Here is a 19,427-nt window from a genome sequence, read left to right as displayed (position 1 = left end):
ATTATCAGATAATAAGAAGAGTTAAAATATTTCTTTATTTGCAAAATGTACTTTTATGTAACAATACATTTATATACATCAGGAGGATGAATTCAGGTAAATGGGGACATATTTCACAATGATGACTGTCAAAAGCACCCAATTAACCTGAATTCACCCATAGAATTACGGTAATGAGCTCAGAATGAGAAATCATAATACATTTTTGTGTTCCTTTATTTCCCTAATGCAAAATACAATTTATTTTCGTATTAATTTAATATTGTGGTGAAGTACATGTTCTTGACCGGCTTTGTGAGATGAACCAGATCCTGCTGGATGGTGAGGAGTTGACTCACCACGATTCAAGAGTTACCTGCCCTCACCTTACCTTTAGTCCTGACCAGACAAATGAGATTATTACCTCGAGAGAGAGAGAGAGAGAGAGAGAGAGAGAGAGAGAGAGAGAGAGAGAGAGAGAGAGAGAGAGAGAGAGAGAGAGAGAGATGCAGGGAGGGCTGAATGAGGCTTGTGTGAGGTGCGTTTTACTTTCATTCGGCCAGTCAGCCGCGGTACTTTTTACCGTCATTTGTGGACTGACGTCTTGAATTCGACAAGCTAAATTCGGACACACGCGACAACGACGGATGCGGGATTCTTCGCGTGAGTCTGTATGGAGAGAGACTGCGTGGATTTTAAACCGACATGCTGGGTTAACGTTTGAGTGACCGTCCGGTAAATTCCTGACAGGAGGGAAATGAATCGTTTCAGCGGCGCGCGGGATTGAGCGCGTAACTGTTGCTGCAAACGTGTAACTGAGGGAAAATGAAGGGATAACTCAACTAATTCGCGTGAGTAAGCAGTTTTATGATTCAAAATAACCTATCGTCATTCAAAAAAGTGTCTTTAGTTGCTCTCCGCGATTCTCTTGATCCTTTCGAAATGGATGTTGTTGATGGGATTAACGTTAGATGACAGAGGTCTTGAAGTAAATCTTGATTCACTCGCGGCGAACTAGTGCTGAATTTAGGATTACAATGAGATCACACAAACATTTCTTTCTTCATCTCATCTCTCAAGATCTGCATCTTTAGTCCTCTCAGTCCACCTGAGGGGGAAATTCGATTCATTTCTTGTGTGAAGTTTTTTGATTCATTCAAGTCATGCCTGGTTAAATGAAGTCAATGCTATATTCATTTCGGAATCATTTACAGTGGGTTGATGATGGATTATGGATTAAACTTTTCTGTTTCATTCATTTCCATTAACCACGTAATTTAACTCATCCATCAGTTGGAAACATGAAGTCTGAATTAATTGTCCAATTTATCAAGCCCATTTACAAGAGTGCATTATCATTCTGCATTTCTGATCAATCATACTTTCTTGTGCAGTGATACAATAATTTATTTATGATGCACGAGGCCTTTTGATGTGCCATGGGTATTGATATTTTCCACACTGCTGACTTTATTATTCAATTCATATGTTTCTCGGAATTTACGAGTTAAGCTTGAATAATGAGCTGGTGACGTGCCACTGGCGTAATGAACAGTTCAGTGAGACAGGAGCCCGTTTGACATCTGCGTTCAGCTGACATCATGTGCGCGCATGTGTATCCGAGTGTGTACGAGTTTGTGCGCGTGTCTGTTTACAGGTTTTAGGTATATGAGGTACAGGGTCCATTACAGCCAACTTTTGAGGACTCGTCCTCATCGAAAGACTCATAGAGTAAATCGTCATATTGGGTGTTACTTTAAAGGTGCCAAAGAATGCATTGAAGTAATGTTAAATTTTTCTCTGATATCTACATAGAAGGTATGTGTTTTTATTAAAATGATCGTTTACTCAAAAATGAAAATTCGGTAATCATTTACTCACTCTCATGTTGTTACAATTAAATTACGCATAAATGTATTTGTTCTGATAAACACAAAGGAAGATATTTTGAGAAATGTTTGTAACCAAACCGTTTGTAGACCCCATTCACTTCTATAGTAGGAAAAGGAATACAATAGTTTGTAACAAAATTTTTCAGAATTTTCATTTTTGGGTAAACAATCCCTTTAAGTACAAAATTAATACAGAGACAGTTTTAGAATGCCCTTAGAATGAAATGGTCTATTATTACCTTATTTGAAAAGGTCATGAATAATAATGTTGAGCTCTGCTCTGATTGGCTGTTTTTCAGAGCAGCTCCTTCAGTAGCTCTCTGTGTGTGTAAACAGACCTTATGTTTGAGTCTGTATCAGATGAAGATACAGATTTTGAGGAATAATCAATTAATGGACGTTTCTGAGTAATAAGTTTGTGTTTTTTTCAGTGTGGACCTGCAAAAGTAACTGTAACTTCAATAGTAAAACTAGAGAGAGATAGAGAGTGATGTCATAAATAAATGTTCATGTTTCAGTGTGAGGTTTTGGTAAATAAAGGTTGTTTGTGAATGATTTAGCTAAATTCATATTATTATCAACATAACTCACAGTATATAGAGCAGGAATCAAACTGGGGGGTTGGATTGTGCTAGCCCCCCCCCCACAGTTTTATGATAATTATAAAATACATACATTTTTCATAAATTCTGTGTAATTAAACTTCTGTTTTATGTAATAAATCTTTTTTTTTTTTTGGGGGGGGGGGGGGGGGGCGCAAAGGGATCCACCATACACAAGGGGGGCTGCATGCCGAAAAGTTTGAGAACCACTGATAAAGAGCTTTGCCATCAGTCCGTAGTTGAATTCACTGTGAACATTTTTGTCATAATAGTGACGAAACTCTGTGACATTGATATTCCCCTCTGGCTTGCTATCTCTTTTATTTCTCATTTACAGAGCATTGGAACAAATAATGTACAATTTAATCCTGTTAGTAGTGATTTTGAAACTCTTTTTGCATTGTTGAAGCCTGTGACCTTAAAAATACAAAGGCAAGCAATGAGGTTATTCACTATTGAGGTTACACAAACTATACACTGAGAAATTACATCATTGAGGTTATTCAACAAGATTGTGAAGTTACACTAGTAAAGTTAAACACCATGGACTGTATGCAGTGGTGCTGTTATAGCCTACTCAGTCTCACAAGGTTTCGTGATATAATCGCGTAAAACAATTACAAAAACAAGATAATCGAGGTAAAACAATTATTGTGCAATTAAAATATAAATTGCGTTCTGCTGGATCGATGTGTTTGTAAGGCACTTCTAAAGGCACCACTGCTTTGACACATGTAACCCATTGCAACACTTATGTAAGAAAAAGGTTAAACCTTTTTTTTTCAAAGTCACAGAGTAATCTTGTTAAATAATTGTGATTATGATTTTTACCAAAATAAAAGTGATAATGATTTAGCCCATAATTGAGCAGTCCTATTGGGAATAAGGTTATACCAACACAATCTTATGACAGTATTTACAATGTGGCTAATTCGCATGAATTCGTATGATCTTATTTGTTTATTTTAGTACTATCTGTTTTTGACCTAGTGATGTTGGGTTTAGGGTGGGGCTTCATTATTGCTTTTCTTAGGTGGTTTTTGTTTGACTCACATTGTACGATTTTGATGCAAAGTGACTACCTTGTGATAAACGTGTAAAGTGTTTTTTATTATGAGGTTTCATGTGAGGTTTTATGCAAATGAAGTTATCTTATCATGATGGTTTGCGAAGAACTTTATTTAGGTAATTTCTACATAGGTGTTATCTTAATGCTTTCTACTTAGCAGAGAAAAACTTCTTAATTGTTAAAGTTTAAAAGGAACTCTGTTTTATGTTAACATCTTTCATAAAGTTTCTAGGGATGTAAAACTGTCTCTGGACAGTTTAATAGCGGGTGGTGGTCACACAACGGTGAAAGTATTATGAGCATCATGCTGTTATAAGCACTTCTGACCAGTCAAGTGTTACAAATGGGAGCCGTACTATGACATAGTTTAAGGAGCCCTGAAGCAATTACAGTCAGGTCTTGACCTTTATCCAGCTTGTGTTGGACTTGACCTCTGACATTAACGCATATACATACATCTTTAGCACTCACCAGAGTTCCTATAACTTGCTAAAGAGATATGAAGGGGCTGCTACTGATAATGATGACGTATGTGTGTGCATGCATGGAATAGTGAGAAATGTATTATATGCCACTGGGTTGTTTGAACGTTTGCTGTATCAGGCTGCGTGGTATCTGGGCTTAGACATGACTGTGTTCACATGCACTGTGGACACCTTAGGGAACACATTTCAGCATTAGCCGTGGGTAGCGATGCCTGAAATGATTTCCATTCTCACAGCCCAGCAGTCGAAGATGGAAGGAGAGAAATGCTGCTAGGTAGAGAGTAGCAAGGATATAGAGAGAACAACTCAGGTAAACAGCTTGAGAGAGACCAAGATGGAAAGATACATGGGAAGTAAAGCAGCATCTTGAGACTGATGCAAAGTCTTAGAAGTGAAAGAAAAACATGAAGTTTCCACAATGTAGAGTAAATTATTATTATTATTATTATATTTGCAAATTTACTGTTTACAATATTTTACAGGAATGTTCATCTGAAAAATTGATTTTTCAAAGTGCCTTAACCTTATATAGTTTGTGAAAGGGTAAAGGATGTTTACCACCATACAAAGGCTGCGAGAAAGCAAAATGTAGTAGGGCTGGACCAGTATATTGGACTCAAATAATTCAAATAAATTCAAATAATTGTTTGCTGGGTTGACATTGGATTTTCAATTTTGAGATTTGAATATTCTTTTTAGATTCAAATAAGAATATGATTCTTTTATTTTTACAACATCATTAGCGTTACTGCAGAGCCTATGCCAAACAGGAAGAGCACTTTATGCTCCTGCTCTATAGGGGGCGCTGAGAGACTGGTTTGCCAACAGCAAACACCACAAGAATATAGGATATGCACATGAGGTCACCTTCGGCGAAAGCAAAAGACATAGCCGAAAAATTTGTGTGCAGTGTGAAATCAGCGAAATCACGGGGGAAACGTGTCTAAATGGGAAAAAGCTGTTGTACGATAGATTGTAGGCTACTTACAGATTAAAGAATTGAAAGCTATCGTTTTACAGACTGCCAAAAAAACACAGACAGGAGAAGTAAATGGATCGTCCATGCCAACGTACACTGACCAGCGTTGGGTTGAAAAGTTGTTAGAGTCACTATCAACTACAACTAAATTAGATTTTTGCTGATAATTGTCAGTTATACTGACATTTTCATGTCCGCCATTTTGCTAAATGTTTTGCCACTCAACAGTGCGAGCTCCGGCATGGTCACGTGGAAAAGTGATGTCAGTGCACACTCTCTATAGATCACTCTCATGTTTGGGCAGAGGCTGTGGGCAGATGCTCTGCATTAACCCTAATAATGTTGTAAATAACATTCAATTTCTCACAAAATCCGATTGGATATTCTGTGTTAATAACTACTTAAGCTTTAAAGCTCAAAAAATGGTATTCAGACCAGCTCTAGAATTAGTAGGCAACAAAGTTAGTCAATGGTTCAATACATACCTCGGTTTTCTAATCACATCTTTTGTTATGCTTAGGTGACAGGAACAGTGAGATGTTAAGAAGGAAATGTATTTTTTATTGCAATTTTTTATTTTAAGTAAATGCAAAATCAACTTAATGCAACACTATGTAGTTTCCATCTAAAAATTACCTACAGCTCCCCAATGTGGTTGAAATGCGCATCAGTGCCTGGTATCAGACACTCTTCTGCAGGCAGGGGGAGGGGCTTGGCTGTGTGCTCTACCCTCCACCGCCACTTTCAGAGTGTGCTTGTAGCAGCTAGGAGGCTGCTCAGGTTGCAGCAACAGTACAATTTGTCCAGTTAAAAGTTGTTCTATCACTGAAATCATTTTAGACACATTATTTAAAGGTAAAAAAACTACATAGTGTTGCTTTAAAATCATTGCATAGTTTTTGAGTTGCAACTTCAGACCTGTTTTGCTTCTACTCTCTGAACATTCTGTGTTTTTCAATACAGCCTATTGCCTGTTCTTATTTACATACTTTCTGTTGTCAGTTTAGATATATAACCGCAACATCGTCTGACAAAATCACCACACACACCTTAAAAGTTGTTGCTATATTTTTTCACACGAAGCACAGCCTCTGTTTGAGTAACCTTGTGCTTATTTAAAGACAAACTGTGTTCATGTTTATACAGTATATCCAAACAGTCAATAACAGTGACAGGTTTTGGAAACACTGTTTTGTACTCTTTCCTTCAAGAATCGGCCACTGGACAGTGAATGGATTGTGCGTTGAGAGAGTAGATGCTGAGAGAGAGAAGGTCCCTTCGCTGGAAAAGCTAGACTAGTACTGGAAACATTTTCACACAAGTTTTTTTCAAAAAAGAAACTACCTGTAGGTTTGTCATTATGTGCCTCTTCTGAACAAAAGTCGCTAAATCTAGTTAAAGACTTGCTAACACTTGTGGCACAATTAGAAGTGAATGGGAAACACTGCATCACTTAGAAGCTGTGGCTTCTCACCTTAGTTAAAGCGTTTGTGTATGTAAAATATGACACCAGCAGCGCAAGCATAGTTAAGCGCCCCTAGTGATTTGAGTAATTGGAGGTGATACAAACACACACAAAGGAAGAGAATAATAAAACGCACATACACTTTTTGAACGTAGAAAGCATAATTCACATGTGAGTAGTAAAAACAAGGGGCAACTTTGGGGTCTCTCTATCCAACACGGAAGTTACTTGCAATTCCCCTACTGGAAAATCCAGTTAAGACCAGCATAAGATGGTAGCTGGTTGTAGCTGGTTTAAGGTGGCATGTAGCTGGTTTAAGCTGGTCCTCCCAGCCTGGCAAAGCTGGTCAAGCTGGTAGATCAGCTGGTCTTTCAGCCTGACCAACTAAGTCCAGCTAGACCAGCTAAAAAAGTTACCAAAACACAGCTACACCGGCTTGCTACACCAGCAATACCAACTAAAACCAAGCTGGGAGACCAGCTAAAACCAGCTCACCAGCTTATGTTGGTCTTAGCTGGATTTTTCATTAACTGGCCACTATAGACAAAAGGGAGTCAATCTCATAGACCCCCAATGTTAAAATGTCGAATTTTACAGCTTGGTACAAAACATGTTTTTGGTCTATATAAGTTTGCCCTTTATGAAAACTGTTATTTTTGCAACTTATCCATTTGAATTATATTAAGCCTTAAAGTTCTGCATAATTAAGGGTGTGGCCCACCGTGCTTGGCAGGTGTGGTTTCAGCAACCAGGCACATCAGTTCCACCCATGCTCCTCCTCTTTGCCTATTTTGGGTTATCCGGGAGTGAGACACTGCCAAGATGGCGACGCCGGCTCTGCCCACTTTGGGACTCACGGACGTTACGGACACCACGTCTATGTTTTATACAATCAATGGCACTGAACCGTGGAGGTCCTACTGAACGATTGAATATTATATTGAAAATTGTGGGTCAAAGTTACAGTTCAGTGCACACTTCTGTTTTTATGTTGAACTGAATCCGTAACGCACAACAAAGTAAATGTTTAATACAAGTGAGCTAAAACTATATGCAGCCCCTGTGCTTAAAATACCACATGAACTGTAGGATACAAAGATGTCCAGTAAACAAAAACGTGCTTAATCTGTTACAAGCAAACCCAAACAGTTATTTGCCACCTGTGAGCATCTGAAGTAAACACAATTCATTCTGTTAGTGGATGAATCATGAGGGTTGCTAAAAAGGGCTCAAACCAGTTTTTGAGAACCCTTGTTATGCAGTGTAGATGTTAGACTTTTAGGGTTGTCTCTGTGCCAGCTGAATATATGAATATAACCTAAATGATCTTTCTGCCAAGTACATGTGCTCTGATGTGTGAAGAAAAGAGCTAGGCCAAACCAGATGTCTCCAGCATGTACCTTTAACTCAGTCAGACCCCAAAAGTCTACTGATTCATCTCTAATCAGCTTCCGTCCACTGGGACTCCCCGGGAAGACAGCAGCAGGGGAGGCCAGCGGAGGCCGAGGTTTAGAGCTCAAACAGAAAGAGAACATTCAAGGGGGTCGGGAATCTGGGCTCCAGAGCGTCATGGAGTGCTAATGTATTTGGAGCTAGTTTACAGGCCCAGACAGGGGTTAAGAGAGATGTTTAGAACAGAACTACTGGGTTTGGAGGAACACAATAAGTGTGTAATGATGTAGACTCTGGATCTGCTGTAGAAAAGGGTTGATTTAGGGGAGAGACATGAGCTCTGACAGGGCTGTGAGTGAGTGTGAGATATACTCAGGGTTTTGGCAGGTGGGATAAACTTAGGAGATTGAATGGGAATAGTATGCTGGATATTAGCAGTAGTGATGCACAGAAATTAAAATTCTGAGCTGAAATCAATATAGAATATTCTGGATGCACTTGGCCGAAAACCAAAAAATGACTTAAAAATATATTAAAATTTGTAATAATATTACACTTTTTAGGAATGAATCTTAGTTGGACTATGAACCAATACAAACCAATAAAATAAAAGTAAAATAACCTTTTTGAAAGTAACACACCAAATATGGATGAAAATCAAACAAAACTTAATATTCCTTATTTATTGGATAAAAATAAAGGAAAAATAAATATTCCTCATTTAGTTATATGGAACAAAAATGAAAAAGTTTTCAGCTTTTTCCAGAAAATTATTACAGTCAACATTTGAAGTTAATCAAAGTTGGTAAAAGACAAGAATGGGTGTTGGGAATTAAAAGGTTATGAAAGGTTTTAATCCACTTCAAATGTTGACTACTATATCCCTACTAAAAAAAATCCAGTTAAGACCAGCATAATCTGGTGAGCTGGTATTAGCTGGTCTCCCAGCTTGGTTTTAGTTGGTATTGCCTGTCTTTTTGTTGAAAGTGGCACAAGCAGTAACACAGGCCAACACAGCACCAGACCCATTATCCAAGAGCATCGTTGATTTAATTCCATATCTGGAAATGTGATTTGTTCGCAGTTTACCTTTGCCCTGTGACGCTGGGGCTAGGGGTTGGGTTTCGTTATTGTTTTTTAATGATAATGGTAGGTTTTTGCACAATTAAGTTTGCCTGAATTCATACAAATTAGCCAACTTGTAAAATATGTAAGAATTCTTGTTAGATCAGGCTGATATTTGTGCTAATATTTAATATCCCCCCCCCAAAAAATGCAGTGCTATTTTGCACTAGATTTGTGTTTTTTGTGGTTATGGAAATGGAAATGAGTTGAGCCCTGTTTAGTAAATCTGGCCCCAAGTCTTCTATAATCATGTAATCAATTTATGCAAGCATGAAAAAATCTTCGTTCAGTTCCCCCAACCCATATTTAGGTGACCATGTTTTTCATCACTTCTGCTTTTCAGAATCGTGACTTTCTATAGACTTTTATCTACACCCCACACAAGTATTTTTCCTTCTCTGGCAAACTGAATGATTTATAGAGAGTTTGCAAAAGCAAGTGCACTTGGGCAGAAGTGTGTTTTTATATCTTACTGTCTTACTGACAGTCTTAACTTTCCCCCATTCTAATGTATAGTATTGATCATTGTGTGTACTAGAAGCCATCAAATGACATCTTTGACACTGCCAGGGGTTGAAATATTCATTCTTGCACACAGCTCAACATTGATGTAACAATGGTGGGGTTGCTCAGTATTCAGTGTGTGTCTGTGTGAGAGTGAAAAACCGCTTATCTCTCCACTTTGGGGACAAGGTTTTAGGAGCATTTCTGAAGAGAAGTTCCTACACAAGCCATTAGTTCTCCTAAAAGGTCAAACATTCACTATTTCAGATGATTCAGCTGTTACGACTGTGTTTTTCAATAACACAGGAAACAACATTGTGATAGATTGTTGTTTTGTACTCTCTTGAGTGCGGAGTCCAAAATTATACCTTCCTGATGTCAAAATAAGGGTGATGTTATATTATTTTCTAAGATGGCGAAATACATTATTATTGTGTACGGTGTTAAATCTGTGATTAAAAGCATTTCTTCTTTTTTTTGCATTGGACACTATTCTAAAATGCTATCATTACAAGTTAGGTATAGCTAGGTTTGCATAAGTTTTTGTTTTCAAGAGTGAATGATTCTCCTTGCATGTGTTTGACACATAGTTAGATAATTATAACAAATTGTCTTCCTGTGGCTTAACTGGTAGGGCATTGCATAAACAGTGCAAAAGGTCATGGGTTTGATTCCTACGGATCACATGTTCTTACAAAATGCCTACCTTGAATGCACTATAAGTCGGTTTGGATAAAAGCGTCTGCAAAATTCATTTAAAAGTAAAATATTCATTTTTTTTAATAATGCAAAATACAGCCTCATGGCTGGTTGGAAATATTTATGGTCTCTAAATTTCCCCAATTCACTTGGCAGGTGCGGCAAAAAGTCAATTTTTGACGCTGCTTGTGCGTGAGAGGCTTTCTCTGCCGAGCTGGAGAGATAGTTTCCTACTAGAGCATGAGATCAGTTTGGTGGTGAAGCGTCATGGTGTAGATAAGCAGATTTCTAGCTTTCTGTCAGCTGTCTTTATACTGCCAACATTTAGCTGCCAGTGGTAAAACAAAGTCTTTTGGCACAGCTGTAACGCCTACATTATTACTATAGGAACCAATGTAGATCTGCCAGCAAATGAATCCAGTTCACCATCTGATTTGATCACTTTCAATGACAGTCAGGTTTGAGAGTTTGGATGTGAAAACTTGTGTGAGCAGTACCATAGCTGTAATCACTAATTTAGATTAGAGGTCATATAGTGTCCAAAGAAATGTACCCAAAATGGAATCACTTTTTATTTGAACCAGACGTGCATAAATCATTTTTTTTAAGACACGAACCAATGGCAATTATTTTTAACCCAACTGTACCTGAATGTAAGTCTGCATCCCCGGCTTGCACGCACCAGTCAGACAAAAATTAAACCCTTGGCCTCCCATCCAATTTGACCCCCTACCTCATATATTTCCCTTTGTTATCTGATGACAACACCAAGGTAACCACTAAAATGTACATTTAAAACTAATTGACAAATCTGTCTCAACAAAAATGAACCACTGAAAAAAGTGTTTCATTGGATCAAAGTAAAAATTTTGCGTCAACTTGTTACAACTAATTACTTTACTTTTTATCAACCTAAAATTTTTACTTTGAACAAAATGAACTATCCATTACTTAGCCAAAGCAAAAAGTATCTTTGAATCAAATACATTTTTTAAGTTTAATGAAATGTCAAATATACTTTGTCTTAATGCATTAACCTAATTATTTTACTTTACATCAAACCAAATATCCAACCAAATACAAAGTAAAATAATTACGTAAATGCATTAAGACAAAGTATATTTGACATTTCATTAAACTTAAATGTATTTGATTCAACAAGTTGACGCAAAATTTTTACTTTACATCTAACCAAATACAATTTAAAATATTAATTTAATATAAAGAAATTTATTTACTTTCAGAATGTGTAATTTTACCATCTGTCTAAGATGAATGACTTCAAGCATCAAACTTTTGACAATTTATTTTGTCATAATATACATTTTTTGTACAAATACACACTGTCTAACAGTGTCAACACATTATAATCTTGACAATTTGTCATAAAACATTTCAACAATATGTATAGTATTGTTATAAAAACACATACTGTATAACAGTTTTTAGTATTTGTAGACACACTGGATAAAATGTAAATTCTAAATAAGAATCAGTTATGGTTGATAGATAAACCATAAAACTTAATCAAGATAAAACAAATCAGGTTTAGTAAACAGTATTACAGTTAATGTTGTATAAAAGGCTCAAAAATGTACCTTCAGTAGCTGGGTCAAAGGAAACAAATTTACTCCTGCAGTTTTGAAGAGGGGTTCTGCACCCTTCGGCTCATCTGCTTACTGTCTACGTCCATGACATTTTTTTTTGAAAGGTTTTAAAGGTATATTTGAGTCCATTAGGATATTTTAAGTTCAGTTCAAATGAGTCCAAACATGCACATGCAACAGAGGGCAACTCATTTATTACTCCACATCATCAATGAAAATGTCCAGTGCAGGATTAGGAGCATCACTTTCACGGATCACAAAAAATTCCATGGTGGTCTTTTTGAATTCCCTCTCCGCTTCTTCCCTCTTGTCAGCCTAAAAACATACAAGAACAGAGACCAATTTAGGGACTGTGCATATATATGTACACTAGATGTCGCCTTGGCTACGGCAGTTCATTGGACCGAATGCGTCAAACAGAGCCGCCATCTTGAAACAGGGGAATCCCGCATCGGCGTCATTGTACGCAATGGTGTAACAGAAATAAAATCACCATAAATCACCATAAATCGCCATGAACGCGATTTTCTTGGTTTTCTTTTGGTTCGTTTCAACAGTCAGACATGTTTTTAGTACAGGAAAAAATAAGTTTTGATTTTATGAAAATGTACTTTTTCTAACTGTAATGCATAGTGCTAGTAGCCCTTTCATCCATGCGCAGCACAAAAGTCTGGCATCGTTCATGAATTCGAAGTACAGGCGGAGATAGCTGCTTTACCTACTTCCTATGACAAGGCCCCTGATATAAGATGGCGGCGGTTTTGACGCATGCTCAGAACCCCAAGGCGACAAAAATTAGTTTCAGTGCAGCTTAAAGGGCTTTAAACTATACCAGACGAGGAATAAGTGTCTTATCAAAGAAATGATCGGCCCTTTAAAAAAAATACAACTGTATTTGGTTTATAGACACAAATGATCGCCTTGCTTCAGCTTTCTGTATTCTTCAAAGAGCTTACGCTGTATGTCCTACGCCAGGGCTATTCAAATCTTACCCTGGAGGGCCGGAGCACTACAGAGTTTAGGTCCAACCCTAATCAAACTTACCCACCTGTGATTGTCTAGTGATCATGAGGACCTTGATTAGCTTGCTCGGGTGTGTTTGATCAGGGTTGGAGCTAAACTCTGCAGTGCTCTGGCCCTCCAGGGTAAGATTTGAATAGCCCTGTCCTATGCCTTCCCTATTCTACTTACAGAAAAAACAGAACTGGTGCTGCGAGCGTTTGTTCCGTAAGTAGAATAGGGAAGGCGTAGGACATACAGCGTAAATTCTCTGAAGAATACTTCAGCCATTTGTGTGTAATTGAAGTCCACCATATGGAGAATAATCCTGGAATGTTTTCATCAAAAACCTTAATTTCTTTTATTTAGTTAAGAAAGAAAGTCATGAACATCTTAGATGACATGGACGTGAGTAAATTATGAGGAATGTTTAATTCAGAAGTGGGCTAATACTTTAATTGCTGTAGCGTGCATATGTTAAGCATTTAGCTTAGCACCATTCATTCCTTAGGATCCAAACAGCATGCAGTTACACCATCATACCTGACTAGTCCCCCTTTTTTTAGAATTTGAGGGAGAGTTCTGATGATGTTACTGCGACCGAGGTCAGAGTGCTGCAAACTAAGTGCTCTTCCGCCATTCAATATAGTTCTCACTTTTTATCCGCTTAAAAAATCACGTTTTATTTTGTGCCACCATACTTACTCATGTTACTACTCATGTAACAGTCTTTAAATAGGGAAAACATGGAAGTGTTTGGTGGCTTCAAAATGTATCCCTGTTTGGAACCTAAGGTATGAATAGGGCTTGGCTAAATGCTAACACATTTACGACACACTGTACAAAGATTAAGTGTACTTATTGAAAAAAGATAGGGATGGATTAATTTGTCTAAGTTGAGGTAAGAACATAAAATATTGGAAAACTGTGGTGTTTTCCTTTAAAGGGATAGTTCACCTTAAAATGAAAATTCTGTCATCATTTACTCATCCTCATGTTGTTCTGAACCTGTATAAATGTATTTTTTCTGAAGAACACAAAAGAAGATATTTTGAGAAATGATGGTAAACACACAGCATAGTGTTCATTGACTTCTATAGTAGGAAAAATATTTTGGAAGTATTGTGATAAATGAAGAAAATATTTTGATAAATGACTGTAAGCACACAGTTGACGGTACCCATTAAATCCCATCATATTTTTTTATTCCTACTATGGAAGTTAATGGTCACTATCTGCTGTGTGTTTACCATCATTTCTCAAAATATTTTTTTTGTGTTCATCAAAAAAAAGACATTCATACAGGTTTAGAACAACATGAGGATGAGTAAATGATGACAGATTTTTTATCTTAAGGTGAACTATCCCTTTAAGGCAAACATGGTTGGAGAAAATTTCAGTAGTTTGCATTGTCAACATTACCTGGTATTCTTTGATCAGACAGCTTGCATCTTCACATGAATCGTACATGAATCAGGCACTTCAGCAGGCTTTCTCTTCTGATTTCTACGTCCAGACTCTACAAAATGTTCAAGATGTATTGTTTATTTTAGACCAAAATACTACTAAATTAATTGCCACAAGCAATTTTGTTCGCATGCAACCAATACCTGATCCATAACTTTAATAGTGTCCTTAGTTTTTCATGGAGGACTCCACCGTTGCTCCTAATAACATGAGAGCTCTGTCTGTCTAAAGAGGCCATAAATCTTGATTTTCAAGGTAAGATCGTGATGCGCAATTCTGCATTAATCTGAAAGTAAGAGAAACAGAAAATACACTTCTGAAAAAATTATTTCTAGAACTAGTTGTAAAATAGATATACACACAAAACATTGAATGAATATATAATTAGAGCATCTAAGACATTTTCAAAAGCACTACATCCTATGGTAAAAACTATGGTTAATTCAGTACAAGTCACATTTTAACATTTTATAATAAAATAAATGCTTTTACCTCCTCTGGCAATCTTTCTTGCAGTTCTTGAACAGTAGGTTGGTTTTCCACAATCTCTTGTCTGCGTAAGGCAAACGTCTTTGTCATAATGTTTGCTGATGTCTCTCCAGGGATGGGATATGATTGGCCTGAACAAATAATAGATAATTGCTAGACATTTACATGTTCACTACATCTTGTGACATAAACAAAAGTTTTTATTTAAAAAAAAGAATACTTTGGAGATCATTTTGTTTGTATGGACCCTGTCAAGAACCGAAAGATTTTATGTTTGCTCGTCTCTCCACGTGTGCAGTTTTGAGTGCATAATATTACACAGAAACGGAGCGCGAATTTCAAACAGCGCTTCCGGAAGGAGATGCAGCATAAACAGTCGCATTGCTCTATTGGCCAAATGCATTTTAATCGACTACAGTATGAGGCAAAGTAGAAAAACTGTCGCTAAAGTTTACACATCAAGAGTTCTGATCTTTGAAGGGCATATAGACACTTTCATCCGCATGCGTATATAAACTGCCCACTTTAGCGCCTTTTTGCTGTGAAATTGTTTAAAATCACTTTGGTATTAACATCTGCAAGCCTTTAAAACACGTGCAAATGATTCAACGTTTCCTATTTTAATTTGCGCATTAATCCGCGAATCGCATGTGAGCCGAACCGTCATGCTCAATCAACTGCGATCCGACCGGTACACCACTAAGTAATACTAACCGTATGTAAAACAACAGTACAATCACACATGTATAATGTTAATAATACGCCAAAACGTATGTTTAAAATTACTTACCAATTTTCTTGAATCCCATTGTACGACGCGGAGTTCATCCATCGGTGCAGTGTATAACAAGATGGCGGAAAGCTGAACTTCAGCTGAACGTCCTCACGCACGACCAGGATGACGTTACGTAAGTCACGTGACAATGGAAACTAATATTTTTACTTTAATTTACAGAAATTTATTTACTTTACACCAACAGGACTTACTTTTAATTTAAATCAAACACATTTTTTACATAAAACTGATGGCTGGACAGAAAATGTATTTTTTTGAGTTAGATCAAATATAAAAACTTCTTTAGAGTAATGACATGCGTTGTGCACTTTTTTCAGTGTACCACCAGCCACACAATGTTGCATGAGCTCTTGGTCAACAGAAGGGGGGTTGGAAAAGTACTCGATACACACACGCAACATAGTTTGGGTCGTCTTGGGTTCGTTCGGCAAAATCACATTTATTTTAAATTACCCCAGACCTGATGCCGCTAATGTCATACCCAACCCGTTTCAGAGGCATATGTTAAACTTTTATACCCGAACCCGCTTTGGTCTCGGGTTGGACCTTGGGTTATTTGGATCTAAGTGGACCCTTGAAAACTTCAAATTCAGATATCAAGTGTGTGTGTGTGTCATTACAGTTATAATCGGGATCTTAAATAGGGCTAGATGGTATGACCATATTCATATACCATAGAAGATACATGGAGTAATATAACAACAAAGATCAGGATGTGTCCTAAATTGCTTCTGATGTGACTTCTCCCATCTGAATTTACAAATGGAGCTTTAGTAAAGTAATCAGAGTCTTTAGTTTTTAAATCCAGTGTTACAAAGATGTTTTTTGACAGCAAACATTTAATCTATTATATAAATAGTCTCATTTTTGGTTTTTGTCTGTCAAGTTTCAAAATAAAAAGTAATTAAATGAAAAAGGTATCCTTCATTATGAAGCACTTTATTGAATTTCCATCCAAAGTAATTACTGTTATTTGTGATACATACTGACACTGTGATATAAAATTACTCATATCATGAATTAAGATTCTGGTCATTCCACCCGCCCCTTATTTTAGGATCTATGGAGCCTGACAGTCTTAAAATAATATCACATACTAATATTTGTCATGGATGTTGCAGGATTATTTCAACTAGTGTGAATGTGATATGATTAAAAGTTGTATTTTTTAAAATTAATGTTAATGGCTCTATTCTGTATATTGCTCTAGATATGATGTGATTTTTCAGCCATTCCCTTACAGAAAAACATGAATCTCATGTGCAAAAACACATTTCTGTGAATCGACTATATATTAAATGTGATCATGTTTAACATGTGAAATGCTAGTGGCTTCTGTAAGGGTTCCCACTGCCATTGGTTTGTTCAAAAAATGTATTTTCATCTTAACACATACAGTTTGTGTTGCATTGAGTTTGCTGTAACTATTTTCTCTCGCTCAGAAAATCTTTAGAAACTCAGCTCTATGGCAAATAAATGTCATACGACCCCTAATATGCATCCATAACACCTTTCATTGATTTACAGCTTGATTCATTGTCCGTCTTGATAGAGTCTTGAATGAGATGTCGGTCTGGTTTGACCTCAGGTCTGTTCACATTTACTCTGCTGTGAGTGTTTTCAGACCATTACACCATCCCCAGGTCTCGAAGTACAATCACCCTGTCGTTCATACTTATATTGTTGTTTTGTGCTATGACCTTACAGCTTACATTTTTTCTAGTATGTTTTTTTCTCAGTGTTCGATGTTGTGGCCCAGTGTTCAGATCAGTTCAAAGTAATCTGACACTTTTCCTTGAATTCACAGAAATAATAAATTGACTCATTCATGTCGGTAGCCTACACAGTAGTCATAGATTAAGTTTAGATATCGTGTGCTATTCTGCTGTACCACATCACCTGTGTGTGTAATTTTTGTTGTCGATTTCCTTGAACGTTTCTTTTGCTTTTCTAACTCTTTTTGTGTCTCAAATAAACTCACTTGAACCATACATACTGTATGTTAAGTATAAAACGAATAATGTTCGTCAACCTTGAACTAAAAATAGCTCGAAATGAAATATTTCACTAGTTTGTATAGAGGTGTAGGGTTAAATTTCATTTTTGTCAGAAAGGTGTGGTTATTATGTTCGCATATCGCATAATTCACTAAATAAAAATGTCCTCTTCAGCCTGTAAATTTTTGCCCAGCTCTTTCAAAAACCGACTGTTTTGGTACTACAGTATGTAGGGCTGTGATGGTTATCACAAACTATAAAAAATATAAAGTACAATCTTGCCCAGCGAGATGTCTTCATGTTCGTATGACCGCAAACGGCCAGCAGACTATGAGTTAGTGCACTATTTGCATGGGAAGGCAACTGATATCAGTCTAAAACCATGGAGGAAACATAACTGCATATATCTGATCCTGGCTTATACTGTATTTTCATTTTTCAAAATATATGTATGCCTCATATATAAGCCTATATGCATCAATATAGATTACCCCCATTGCAGTGAATTGGTCCATTACCATCGCTGTGGTAAAATACTGCCAGTGTCACAGCCCTTGTACTATGATTGTTTGATATGATAGTAACACGTTTTTTTTTACCATGCTATTAAAATCCATGTATCAATATGGTACTCCAAGGTACTTCAGTAGTACTGTGATGGTACAAAAACATGCCAGGTAAAGCCAGTACCTGTCTTAACCAAATAATATATTATCTACAGAAAAAGAACATTATCACAATTTCAGTCGTATGTACTGTATGGTTTTATATGACTAATACATTAAGGAAACTGTTCAGCCTTGCCCCTGACTATTTGGCCCCTTGCAAAGCGAAGCATTGCAGTAGTTTTATATACCCACACAGACTTCACAATGGTGACAATCAACATCATTAAATATAAAGATGAGCTCTTGACATCCCCACACAACCAATAACTAACAGTGATGATAAAACAACAGCATAAATAAATTCAGCCAACAGCAAAACAATAAACCTATAACAACCACATCATTTATTTATGCTGCAGTATGCTGAGAGGTTGCAAATCAGAAACTTTGTTTGGTATGAAGTTATTTGTACGTATGTCTGTTTGGGACATCTGGGGGAATGTTGTTCGTCTAACTTGTGCTTTTTTCGGGCTGTTGGTTAATTAAAAAATGTAATCAAATTAACTGCATATTATGTGTCGAATTGAATTTAATTATCTGCTGGTAATCTTATCTTTTTTTATGAGAAAATCCCCCCAAGGTACATTATTGCATTCTTGGGGCACATAAAAACATCAGTCTCCTTTCCAATTTATATGGACCAATTCAGACAAGGCACGAAAGCGAACTGAAGTGGCGTCATTTCGAACAAACCGAATATAACTTTCCTAGTTCTGATATAGCTGAACAGAACAAACTTTCATAATGTTAGGATCCGGATTCACCCTTTCATTTTAGTCCTGAAGACATGGTTTGCGCATTCATGCTATTAGGCCAATCAGGGGAACCCCCACGTCAGCTACGCCCAAATTGATTTGTGAGGTGTCAGTTGCGACGCTGTGCCTGTTAGCAAAAACGATGGCGGAGGAAGGAGAGAAGAGTGAGGAAAATGTGTTGTCAGATGAAGACCTTGTGGTGAAAAGGAACAGCACTTCAGCTATATCATGGAATTATTTTGGATTTAGGAGAGATGACGCCGCAAACACAGGTACTGTGGAAGCGGTGATTCGCATATTGCGTCTATTGCGCGCTCAAGTTCATTATTTCAAATGAATGCGCGCAGTTTGTGAGCTCTGGAAGCGCCGCGGTCGCGACTCGCACGTGGTGCGACGCGCTCGTTTTTTCCAGGCTGTTCAAAAACATTTTAACTTTTCAGAATGACACAAGTGCAGCG

The 19,427-nt window shown here is 37.2% G+C and overlaps 1 protein-coding gene and 1 long non-coding RNA gene across 3 annotated transcripts in view; one reads left to right on the top strand and one right to left on the bottom strand.

Annotated features, from left to right (window-relative positions):
* Positions 1-542: 542 nt before the first annotated feature.
* Positions 543-19,427, top strand: part of pcdh15a (protocadherin-related 15a) — a 316,642-nt gene continuing 297,757 nt past the window's right edge. Inside the window, exon 1 of one of the 2 annotated variants that reach the window (XM_065296062.2) lies at positions 543-830. The gene's annotated coding sequence lies outside the window, so the exon portion shown is untranslated. The remainder of the gene's footprint in view (positions 831-19,427) is intronic. The other variant, XM_073812872.1, reaches the window with a different exon arrangement.
* LOC135786587 (uncharacterized) lies at positions 11,483-15,862 on the bottom strand. Its single transcript, XR_010546952.2, has 5 exons — positions 15,544-15,862; positions 14,757-14,884; positions 14,408-14,550; positions 14,220-14,316; positions 11,483-12,113 (listed from the first exon to the last, which is right to left on the bottom strand). It is a non-coding gene; the product is annotated as an uncharacterized lncRNA (long non-coding RNA).

The sequence above is a fragment of the Paramisgurnus dabryanus genome, chromosome 20, assembly GCF_030506205.2.
Source record: "Paramisgurnus dabryanus chromosome 20, PD_genome_1.1, whole genome shotgun sequence".
In the NCBI taxonomy this organism is placed as follows: Eukaryota; Metazoa; Chordata; class Actinopteri; order Cypriniformes; family Cobitidae; genus Paramisgurnus; species Paramisgurnus dabryanus.
The sequence above is the reverse complement of the archived record's forward strand: the minus strand, read 5'-3'. Positions and strand labels throughout refer to the sequence as shown.